A 12930-nucleotide genomic window follows, 5' to 3' on the forward strand; every position below is an offset into this window, starting at 1 on the left:
TCTCTCTCTCTCTCTCTCTCTCTCTCTCTCTCTCTCTCTCTCTCTCGCTCTCTCTCGCTCTCTCTCTCGCTCTCGCTCTCCTACCCTTCTTCCCTCTTCCTCTCTCTCTCCTCCTTCTCCCTTTCCCATCTACCAGTATCTCTATCTATAAAACATGGTGGTATATGACTGATTGAACTTTGCACAAAAAGGTTGTAGGTAATTGAGGTATGTCTTTGTCACATATTTCTATAAAAAGAATTAGATCCAGGCTGGGTGGGAGATGGGACAATCATACATTTTTGTGTAATGTTTTAAATTTTTTCTCAGTTCAAAACCTGTCTGGCTAGATGTGAAGGTTCTTTAGCCAAACAACTAGTATGAGAGAGCTGTGATGGCACAGTGGTTAGAATGCAGTACTTCAGGCTACTTCTGCTGACTACTGGCTGCCAGTTCGAGTCTCACCAGCTCAAGGTTGACTCAGGCTTCCATCTTTCCAAGGTCGTGAAATGAGGACCCAGATTGTTGAGGGTGATATGTTGACTGTATAAGCAGCTTCAAGAGAGCTGTAAAGCACTGTGAAGCTGTATATAAGTCTTAAATGCTATTGCTATGATCCAAAGTGAGAGGGAGGGAGAAACAGATGAGATCTGAAATAGCACTGGGCAGGTGAATGAGAAAAGGGAGATCAGAGTAACGGAAAGACTGTAGTAGTTGATAATAATTAAGAGGTTTAGTTTAGAGAGGCTCAAAGTGGATTCAGCTAGACATATTAGAGTGTTTTCCATTATCTATGGAAGTGGAATGGAGAGACTGAAGTGGCTGGAAGAACTTAGTTATGCTGTGAAGACATCCAGAAGATTCCCAAAGAGACCTTTTACTTAACAAGTTAATAGAAGTCAAAGATGAGGAAGGAGGAGCTGACGTCGCAATGACATGACGCAGGATCTTGGAGCTCCAAGATCGCAGTTGATACTTTTGCCACTGGGTTGTCCTTTTGGACCTAAACCATCCCGAAGAGATGGTGACAGGGAAGAGTACGTCCTACTAATCTCAGGGACACCGCAAAGTCCCTGATTGATCCAGGAGAATCTCTTTTTGCCGGCGACAGAAGCGCAGCTATTGAAGCTACTGAAGTTGGGACAGCTCCGGAACAGGAGGAAAACAAAAAGAGAAAGTTCCTCCATCTGGTGAGGAAATCTTATTATTATAAAAGAGACTACCCCCAAAAAAATTAAAGCTAAATTAAATTTGAAAACGGAACGAACAAGCAGCGAAATTAAGCTACATTAGAAAGTGTGTTATCCTTTTAAAAAATTTCTTTTACGGATGGAACGTTTGCAAATGTTTCCTATTCTTTAAATTGAATGGATTAGTTTTTCTTCTTCTACTTTTTATATTAAAATCTTTTTCCTTATTTTTATAATGCTGGGTTGGATGGTGTTTTTTTGCTCCATTTAAGAATTTTGTTTTCTATAAGCCTAGAATATAAAAAAGATATAAAAGGAATACAAAGAGGACTGTAATAACAGAGGGAAGGAAGTAACACTGCCACTTGGAGGCTGGAGGCTTGGAAGTCTTGGAAATATTGTTTTTTTCTTTTTTCTCTTTGATCATTTGACTTTGCATTTCAAGATTCCTCAGCTTTTTTACAGACAGTGATAGTGAGAAGAGCATGGGTTGTTTATACAGGTGCTCTTCGGGAGCTTTATTGGCAGCTGGAATGGAGTGAAAACAAAGCCTTGTCTTGAAAGATTATAAATGAACTTGCTTTAAATTTAATAAAAAGTTTTGAATGCCAGAGTGGCAGTGTTTACAAGTTGGAAGAATGGTGCAACATGAAAAAGAAACCTTAACATTGCAAAAGATTATGTTTGAAATTCAAAAATTATTAGAAGCAACAGAGAAAATTGAGAAGAGATTGGAGAACATAGATTGTAGAACAGTAAAATTTGATGGAAAAATTGAGGATGTTCATCAAATGAAGAAAGTGGAGGTCAGAGTTCTAAAAACTGAAGGAAAAAATAAACAAAGAGACAAGAAAATTTTTGATACTGACAGTGAACTGTGAGTGGTTGGAAATGGAAAGAGTGGAATATGGAAAGGGGAGATAGATGGACTGGAGTTCTACCCCAGATTTCAAAGTACAGAAGAAGAAAAGAGAGAAGAATTGATGGAACTAAGGAGAGAAATTTTGTCAGAAGCACTAGTGATAACCAAAGATAAGCTGATTGAAGAAGCAGATGGAGGGTTTCAAGCTTATACAAGATATTCAATAAGCAATAAGTTGCGAAGAGAAGTCCATACAAAGCTTACTAAGGAAATAACCAGAATACTAATGCCACAAATGGCAAGAGACATAAGACTGCACTATTACTGGAAAGACACAGGTTAATGTAATGAAAGCTTATAATAGAAAATTAAGTCAAATTTAATTAAATTTAGAGCATTATGTATAAAATGAAGTGATAGTGGATACAGTTAAAAATTGATTGATAATGATAATAATGCATATATAGGTATTGGTTTGGTAAGAGGAAATTTGATATAAATTGCAAATGGTGACTACGAAAGGAGGGTCGAAACTCTGTTATTAAATATAACCAATTTGTATTTAGAACATGTTATAAAGATGTAATGTTACTGGATGATATTGAGAAGAGCTAATGGAATGTCATTATGTGGTTTTCCTTTAAATCTGGAATACTATATATAAAAGGATGTAAAAACAATTATAGTCAAATGAAGGTTGAGGTATGATGATAGTAATATATATAAATATATTTGATTTTAAATATATGATTTGATATGAATTGTAGGTGATGACTGTGGAAGGGATGCACGGACGTTTTTGTAACCAATCGACACACTTTCTACAATTTGTAATGGAAGATGGTTTTGTGGGGTTTTTTGTATGTGTTTTGTCTGTTTGTGTTTATTCAAAAAAAATTATAAAAAAATAGAAGTCAACGATTAGGATGAAGGTCATAATGCATTGTTGTTGTTGCTGTTGTTATTTTTCTTTTAATCATGTAATGTCTAGTAATCTCCATATGGAATGATTCCCTTTCTAATTTTCAAGCTTATTTCAAATATTGCTGTGAGCAGGTATCTACATGTGTAAGTGAATTTACTTAATTATTACATTTTAAATTATCCAGCCTACCAATTTGTTAAAAACTGATCCTTCTAAAACACAGCAAAATAAAAATCCAGAAGCAAAATACTGTTTAAGACTTTAAAAAAAACCTTTTGTTATTTTAAGAAGTCTCCATCTGATGAATGTTATATACAATACAATACAATACAATAGTAGAGTTGGAAGGGACCTTGGAGGTCTTCTAGTCCAACCCCCTGCCTAGACAGGAACCCCTATACCGTTTCAGACAAATAGCTATCCAACATCTTCTTAAAGACTTCCAGTGTTGGGGCGTTCACAACTTCTGGAGGCAAGCTGTTCCACTGATTAATTGTTCTCACTGTCGGGAAATTTCTCCTCAGTTCTAAGTTGCTTCTCTCCTTGATTAGTTTCCACCCATTGCTTCTTGTTCTACCCTCAGGTGCTTTGGAGAATAGTTTGACTCCCTCTTCTTTGTGGCAACCTCTGAGATATTGGAACAATGTTATCATGTCTCCCCTAGTCCTTCTTTCTCTTAAGCTAAACATATCCAGTTCCTGCAACCGTTCTTCATATGTTTTAGTCTCCAGTCCCCTAATCATCTTTGTTGCTCTTCTCTGCACTCTTTCTAGAGTCTCCACATCTTTTTTACATCGTGGCAACCAGAACTGAATGCAGTATTCCAAATGTGACCTTACCAAGGCATTATAAAGTGGTATTAACCCTTCATATGATCTTGATTCTATCCCTCTGTTGATGCAGCCTAGAACTGTGTTGGCTTTTTTGGCAGCTGCTGCACACTGCTGGCTCATATTTAAATGGTTGTCCACTAGGACTCCAAGATCCCTTTCACAGTTACTACTACTGAGCAAGGTATCACCTATACTGTACCTGTGCATGTAGATGCTAAGCCAATTTCTCTGGGAGAATATTTCACCAACATTCTGCCATGTTAAATAGCTATTCTGTTCTAACATCCACATTTTTAAAAAATCATCAAAAGAAAACTTTAGGGGCATTATAGGTGCCCGTAAGTTATTCTTTCAAGAAACCTGACATTAAGTCATGTTAAGATTTATATAGCATTACAGTACTTTGAATTGGACCAAGAAATAAATTGGTAGTAAGTCCTAGACAGGAATCTAGATGCTTTTTTTTCAGAACTAATTTAATTCACTAGAACATTTTCAAAGGCAATCCCACATAAAATCATTGCAATAATACAAATACAACATTACCAAAGGAGAAGTAATTTTAAAAATGCTGTCTATTTCCACATAAGGTTGGAGCTGCTATATTAGCCTAAGTTCACAGCAAGATCTCCAAAACACACAAGTGTCCGCAGAGGAGATGAATGACAAAGCACGCATATGTCTCATAGTGACATCCCTACACAAACCAATGTGATTTACATATATATATATTGAGCCTCTTCCTAATTTGTGGTAAGGAGTTGGTTCCAATGGAACTTGTTTCACAAGATAGGGTCCTGCCATAAAATGAACAGAAATAATTCTAGGTATCAAATATATACTGTAACTTGATCCATATAGTAGAAGATAGTATTTGCTCAATAGTAGTAACTGTGAGAGGGATTTTGGAGTGCTAGTGGACAACCATCTAAATATGAGCCAGCAGTGTGCAGCCGCTGCCAAAAAAGCCAACACAGTTCTAGGCTGCATCAACAGAGGGATAGAATCAAGATCACGTGAAGTGTTAATACCACTTTATAATGCCTTGGTAAGGCTGGAATACGGCATTCAATTTTGGTCACCACGATGTAGAAAAGATGTGGAGACTCTAGAAAGAGTGCAGAGAGCAATAAAGATGATTAGGGGACTGGAGACTAAAACATATGAAGAACGGTTGCAGGAACTGGGTATGTCTAGTATAATAGAAAGAAGGACTAGGGGAGACATGATAGCAGTGTTCCAATATCTCAGGGGCTGCCACAAAGAAGAGGGAGTCAAGCTATTCTCGAAAGCACCTGAGGGCAGGACAAGAAGCAATGGGTGGAAACCATTCAAGGAAACAACCTAGAACTAAGGAGAAATTTCCTGACAATTAGAACAATTAATCAATAGAACAACTTGCCTTCAGAGGTTGTAAATGCTCCAACACTATTCTATTAGTATTCTATTAAGATGCTCTGCTGATGATCTAAGAATGTGGGCCAAGTTTATGGGAATAAGTGGTTCTATAAATATCTTGGTGGTAAGCCATGTAAAGCTTTATACAGTATGTCTCTATGAGCAGATTGAATTGGATTTAGAAGATTTTTTTTTTCAACATGACGACTCTGTGGGAGCTTCAGGAAGTTCCATTCTTCAGTTGTGATAGCACAGTTTGAGTGAGCTACAATTCTCGGGTAAATTTCTTTTAGTTGTTTTTTGGAGTGTGACACCATACATGCCAGGTGCAGAGTAGATTAGCCAGAGGACCATAACTAACCAATAAAGAAGATTCCTTCAACAATTTTTTCCAGAAACAGTGTGCAAATTTAGCCTTAAAAGCATCTAATAGAGTGAAATAGGTAGACAGGTTTATTTCACCAGGTTTAACATGACCCCCCCTGACAACAATCAAGGAGTTAAAGCAGTGGTTCTCAACCTGTGGGTCGAGACCCCTTTGGGGGTCAAATGACCCTTTCACAGAGGTCGCCTAACACCATTGGAAAACACATATTTTCGATGGTCTTAGGAACCGAGACACCAATTTGATGGTTGGGGGTCACCACAACATGAGGAACTGTATTAAAGGGTCACATTGGGAAAGTTGAGAACCACTGAGTTAAAGTATCTTTCCAAACTTGATGCTATCTGCTAGATTGTATTGTCATAGATCAGTGATGGTGAACCTATGGCACATGTGCCACAGATGGCATGCGGAGCCATTTGTCAGGGCACACGAGGCGCTAAGTTCACCCTTTTTAAAAGCCATTTTTCACCCTCCCCAGGCTCCAGAGGTTTATAGGAGCCTGGGGGGGTGAAAATAGCCTCCCCCCCTGAGGCCCTCCAGAGGCTTCATGAGCTTCCGTGAAGCCTCCGGAGCGCAAAAAACCGACTCTACAGGCAAACCGGAAGTTCGGGAACGGACTTCCGGTTTGCTCGGAGGGTCATTTTGAGTGCTCTGAAGGCATCAGGGAAGCCTCCTGAGGGTCCCTGAAGCCTCTGGAGGGCGTCCGGGGGGCCAGGGGAGGCTGTTTTCACCCTCCCCAGGCTCCTATAAAGCCTCTGGAGCCTGGGGAGGACGAAAAAAGCATGTAAAAATGGGGGGAGCACCTGCAGTGTGTCCATGCGCACTGGGGGGGTCACACATTGCATTATGGGTGCGGCACGCCCACACACGACCTCCCTGCGCTCCTCCCACTTATGGCACATGAGCCAAAAATGCTTTGCCATCGCTGTCATAGATGATAGTTAAACCTAGTTCAATAAAAGTCTCAGGATTTTCTATTCTAACTAAACTTTCAAATAGTGGATTTTCATCTATTTCACATTATCTTCTCATAGCTAGAGTAGAGCACAAGAGCATGAGCGTATTTTCAATTAAATAACCTTGGAGCTTCAAGAAGAAGAAGCAGTTTGACAAGCTACTAGAGGAGCAAGGCAACAAATTCAAAATTTATAAAATGTACAGTAGTTACTGTCACCAAAGAGGCATAGGGGGCTTACCTATGAACTAAACACTGGGGACATGCTACAAATTTCCCAGAACTCTACCTGCTACTTCCTGAAGCAAGACACTCCCTAGTCCACTCCTTACCTTTCTTCCCTTTATTTGGGCAGGGAGCTCTGCTTCAAACAAAGCATTGGGTTGTAGCTATATATATATTTAATTTTCTAAAGAGATCTGTGGCATCCATGCAGGGCCCATAGGCATTAGAAATAAAGGTGATCCTGGCAGTTGGTGCCTTGCCTGGCAATATACCAACTTCCATTTCTACATTATTATTATCTCTTTTATTCATTAAACATGAAACTCAATCAACTGAACATTTAAAAATGTGTCACAGATACCATTGATTGGTGCTAATGGTTGATACAGGTTGCTATCAACCAAGTATATTCTTAAAATATACGATGTTCTGAGTAGTGCAGTTTTTTTGCAGTTTCACTGGCGCTATTGCAGGAAGCTGCAATTTCTTGATGTGTTTCGTAAAATTCTTGGACATGGTACCAAATGCCCTGATGACAATGAGTATCCCTGTTACATGTTTCATCCATAACTGTGTAGTTTTGATGGCCAGGTATTTCGTGATTTTTTTCCAGTTCTTTTTCTTCGACCCTGGCATCTCCTGGTACAGCGATATCAATAAACTATATGCTTCAGCGCTTGACAACCGTGATATCTGGTGTGTTGTGTTCCAAACGATGATCTGTCTGTATTCCAAAGTCCCACAAGATCTTCACCTCCACATTTTCAGTAACTTTTTCCACTTTATGGAGATAAATAAGGATGTTGTTGTTGTTGTTATTATTATTTCTTTTATTCATTAAACCAGAGTTGGGTTCCTCCTGGTCCTGTCCAGTATGCCAGAAGAGGTAGTGAAAATCTGGCGTACCAGACCGAACTGGTACTAATTGTGGCTTGGCCACACCCCCAAACCTCAGTCAGAAGCTTTTTTTTTAAAGCCCTTTCTCCCTGCTGGTTCAGGCAAGGAAAAAGAGATTTTAAAAACTAAAAGAGAGAGGGGGGAGGGGGAGGAAGGGAAGGGAGAAAGAAAAAGAAAGAAAAGGAAAGAAGGGATCTCACTTTTTAACCGGGATTCATCAAAATAGACAAAAATGCTGTTGCTTTAAATTGGAACTGAGCAAATCGGAATTCTGGGAGTTGAAGTCCACTTGAAGACATCAAGTTGGCCACTCCCACCCAGTCACATGACCACCTAGCCATGCCCACAGAATAGGCCACACCCACAGAATAGGTAGTAAAAAAAATTTAAAACCCACCCCTGCTTTAAGCATGAAGTTGCCAAGGTTGCTTTGCTGGCTGTGAAATTCTGGGAATTGAAGTCCACAAGTCTTAATGCCCCAAACTTTAAATTGAAACCTGCTTTAAATTGAAAAGCAGCTCAAAAGGAAGTTTGCAAAGTGACATTAAGCAGTTTGTTTCTGGGTGAACTGAACAACAAACTGGATAAAAGGTAGGATTCCTATATGATTCTATGTTTTTGAAGTTTTGGGGTTTGTGCAATATGGACTTTGTGTTTCTAAAAGGGTTTAGATCATTCCCTCTTGTGAATGGAGCCAAAATTTCTATAGGCTCATTATCTCATTATCTATCTGGCAGGTATGTGGAATGAGCCTTTCTGGGAGTAATATTTTAATGGGGGGGGGGAGTTGCTTCCCACAGAGGGAAGGGGGAAAGGGAGAAAGAAAGGGAGAAAAAAGAAAGAAAAACAGCACAGCAATTTAGGGCTAGAAGGCTACTCAGAGGTCATCTAGTCCAACCCCCTGCTGCAGCACAAAACCTTACATTGTCTGGATTATTTTGGTGCCTCTAACAGAGAGGGAAATTGCCAGAAAGGAGAAGGAATTTACTAGGACAAGCTGCCATGCAGAGGAAGGCAGAGATAGTCCTTAACTTATGACTACAATTGAACCAAAATTTTGGTTGCTATGCAAGAGCGTTGTTAAATGAGCTTCACCACATTTTACACAATCCATGACACCTGCTGGTGAGTGACTTCAAGTTGGCCACTCCCACCCAGTCACATGACCACCAAGCCATGCCCACAGAATAGACCACACCCACAGAATAGGTAGTAAAAAAATTTGAAACCCACCCCTGCTTTAAGCATGAAACTCAGTCAAATGAACATTTAAAGATGTGTCACAAATACCACTGGTGCTAATGGTTGATACAGGTTGCTTCCAGTGTCCTATTTATCAACCAAGTATCTTCTTAAAATGTATGATGTTCCTAGTAACACAGATTTTTTTGCAGTTCTGTTGTTGTTGTTAGCATTAGCATTATTTGCATTATTATTAGCATTTTTAAAGAGATAAAACTGGAAGTGGGCACAAAGAGAAGTATCTGTGGGCACATTTGCACCCCACCATCTTTGGCACACCAGAACTAGTAAATACATTTGGAAAATAAAAGCTTCTAGACAAGACATATGCTGATTTCTGGAACTGAGACACTTTGTAGAATCAATGAGAACGATGGTCTCAAGGCTAGCAAGAGAACCAAGCAGACATAAGGGAGCCTGTGAGAACTAAGCATGAACATTATATGCCTAAATGGAAACAGCTCCTTTGGGAAGATGCTGAAAGGTAAAAAAAAAAAAAATCAATCAAATAGGTTTTTATCCACACACAAATGAATATACACATGGAAGCAGAAAGGTGTTTTTACTTCTTCATCATCAGAGTTAAGTGATAGTACAGATGTGTCTTCAAAAACCCAACCTTTGAAGCCATACAAAATCAGCGTTGCGCATTTGTGTAAGTCAAAGCACAGAGACAATAGTACTTCCCTTAACCCAGAGACAATAAGTGATTTGGTGCGCTGATGTGTCCAACTATAATAGTACTTGTAGCAGCTTAAAGAAAAATCATACAGGCATAATGGCTAGCCATAATGGCCTGTATTTTCCTTATTTATATTTATATGATTGGTGCATTAGCTGCATGGAATGGATATGTATTCTGTGTCGAAGTTATTATTTGCTAATTTGCAGCACAAAAAAAAAAAAAACAGTAATAAGCAACACCGCACACTATCTCTTATGTATCGTGCATTACAATTACAACAACAGTTTGATTAATTACCTGCGCTCGGTTTTGTTGCCGCTCTGCTACAGAATTCTGGGTAATGGGGTTGTTTACCATTTAGCAAGTGGCAACATTTCACTCTGTTTCACTACATTAAACTGCTCAAATAAAGCAAATGGATATTGAAAAGAGTTGGCCATCTGCCTTCATTTTCTCTTACTTTTGTTAAGAAGGAGAATTGGAAGGGGTGGGGGTGAAAACCCCACCTTCTCTGAAAGGATGGGAAATAAAGTATGACCAAAAAAAAAAAAACACCACCCCAACCCCACCACTTTTTTAAAAAAAAGTTAGATCAAAATCTCATCTAGATGCAGTTCAGATGAATGGGGCGGGGGGGGGGGGAAAGCTTGCTTTGTGGATTCGGAGTGATCTCAAGACCAGCAATAGGTCTAATGATTATTTAATGGTGCCGCGCTTGACGCTGGATTATGTGAGACTTCTTGTCCCTCCCCCCTCCCTTTAAGAGTTTGATGAATAGGTTTTGTGACAGCCATTTAGGAATAAACAAGAATTCATCAGTCTGTATAAGAAGGAGCCAGTTTATAGATGAAGTTTTGGGAGGTAATTCATGAGGTCAGTCCCATTTAGATGTAGACTATTAGAGCTCTGCTTTTGAGAATGGCCATACAAGGGTCTTACTTCGCATGGACCTCAGAAACACAAAGCTCTCTTTCAGAAGGAAGCCTGAAATTTTTATGACCTGGCTGCTAGGAAGCACATCAACTTGTCACTGTGAAGATCTGCTGGGCCAGGACCTCATCACTCTATTAAAGAGCTCTGTGACCCTATTGATTTGAAGTATTTAAAGCAGGGGTGAAGTTCAAAGCAATTTCTTTTCTATACTATTACTCAGCCTCTCTGTGTCCCGGCTCTAAAACATCTGCTGTCAGTTCCCCTCTGGTGTTTGACTCTGGAATCTGTCACAAGAGAACAGAGTAGTTTTATTTGGAATAAATTGGATTCCCTGCTTTCTCTTTCTTTGCTTCAACTTTTAGCATTTTTGTGCTGAAATCAATGCTTTACACCACTTCAAGGTTCAGAAGATATAACTAAAAGGATATTCCTTTATGTGTTTTTACTGGAGGGTGATCCAAACACATCTCACTTCTGCAGATCTCTGATCCAATGTATACCATCTGTCACCAGAACAGATCAACAAAAACTAGAATGTTTCCATGGAAAATCAATAGGAAAACACGATGTTTTAAAAAAATATATGAACTTTGCTATTCACAAAATACACAATATATAAAGGTAAAGGTTCCCCTCGCACATATGTGCTAGTCATTCCTGACTCTAGGGGGCGGTGCTCATCTCCATTTCAAAGCCGAAGAGCCAGGGCTGTCCAAAGATGTCTCCATGCTCATGTGGCCGGCATGACTAAATGCCGAAGGCACAAGGAACGCTGTTACCTTCCCACCAAAGGTGGTCCCTATTTTTCTACTTGCATTTGTACATGCTTTCAAACTGCTAGGTTGGCAGAAGCTGGGACAAATAGTGGGAGCTTACTCCACTATGCAGCACTAGGAATTCGAACCACCGAAATGCCGACCTTTCTGATTGACAAGCTCTGCATCTTAGCCACTCCTACACAATACATACAATTCATAAAAAGTTATACAGCAAATCTTCAGATTAAGAATGCCCCAGTTTAAGGATGACCCATAGTTAAGAATGGAGCCTTTTGTAGCAAAATTTGAGTTAAATACACAATGATTCAAGTTTGCCTTTGTATACTTCGAATTTATTGCACAATGCTACTTATACCCTATTATACAATAATACTCTTCTGGCTTATATACAAATTCAACTTAAGGACAGATCTTGGAAACAGAACTTGTTCTTAATTGGGGACTATCTGTACATACAAATACTGCACAAAATTAAACATCTGTCTAAAAACCATACAATCTCTTTTTGCTCTTCATTGTGTTCATGAATTCATCAACCATTTCTTTTTCTTTTATATTCCATTATAAAGAAGTACAATCAAAATTTTCACTTATCTCCTTTTATTTTATTTTCAAAATCCTTTATCAAGTTATTTTCCTCTGCTTATTTTTGATGTAACACATAAATGGTCTCCATTCTTTAATAAAAATCTCTGTAGATTTTTATCTCATTTCAATTTGCCATCTCCACCAATTTTGCCATGTCTGCTAGATCCTTAACTTTAAGGACTTTAAATAGCCAACCATCAGCATCATAAAAATTCCATACAAAACCTGTTTTATTTCATTTCTAATTGCTAGGATTCATTCATAGGCTCTCACAGGGAAGGACTCCTCCGGGTGCCGTCCACTAAGCAATGCCAACGGGCGGCACCTAGGAGTAGAGCCTTCTCTGTGATGGGCCCAACCCTCTGGAATGACCTCCCCCCCGATATCAGAACCACCACCGACTTCCCCTCCTTTCGACGAAAACTGAAGACTCACCTGTTCCGTTTAGCCGGCCTGGACCATTCATAACCTTATTATACCTCCTGGCAGATATATTTTAACTGGGTAATTTTAATTGGGTATTTTTAGGATTGTTGAAATATTGTTTTTATCTACTTTACTTTGTACAGTGTCGTATTGCCTCCTCTTCTATGTTTTTATGTTTGTATGTTTGTATTCCATTTTATCTGTTTTATTTGACTGTACACCGCCCCGAGTCCCTTTGGGGAGAGGGGGCGGTATAAAAATCGAAATAAAGGTAAAGGTAAAGGTTTGCCAAACTAAAATAAACTACTTGAACCACAACACATATTCTCTGGAAACTATTGGGGAGAAGCTGTCTTCATTCTTTCTCCCACACTGTCTAAACCAGGGGTGTCCAAACTTGGCAACTTTAAGACTTGTGGACTAATTCTGGGAGTTGAAGTCCACAAGTCTTAAAGTTGCCAAGTTTGGACACCCCTGGTCTAAACTATGTGCTGTCTCTTGCTCCTCTGAAATCCCTTCTGGGAATCCAAAAAACATTCCACCCCACTTATATGCACACAGCACTGTGTTGATATGTTGTTATTTTACAAGGGAAGCCAGCAGTAAAATATTGTAGTATTCATTA

At 39.2% G+C, this 12930-nt stretch overlaps 1 long non-coding RNA gene across 1 annotated transcript in view; it reads left to right on the forward strand.

Annotated features, from left to right (window-relative positions):
- Nucleotides 1-8108: 8108 nt before the first annotated feature.
- LOC309391939 overlaps nt 8109-12930 on the forward strand; it is a 48226-nt gene continuing 43404 nt past the window's right edge. Inside the window, exon 1 of the long non-coding RNA XR_014175356.1 lies at nt 8109-8243. This is a non-coding gene — a long non-coding RNA (uncharacterized lncRNA). The remainder of the gene's footprint in view (nt 8244-12930) is intronic.

Source organism: Natrix helvetica (assembly GCF_964273705.1).
Source record: "Natrix helvetica genome assembly, chromosome: 4".
In the NCBI taxonomy this organism is placed as follows: domain Eukaryota; kingdom Metazoa; phylum Chordata; class Lepidosauria; order Squamata; family Natricidae; genus Natrix; species Natrix helvetica.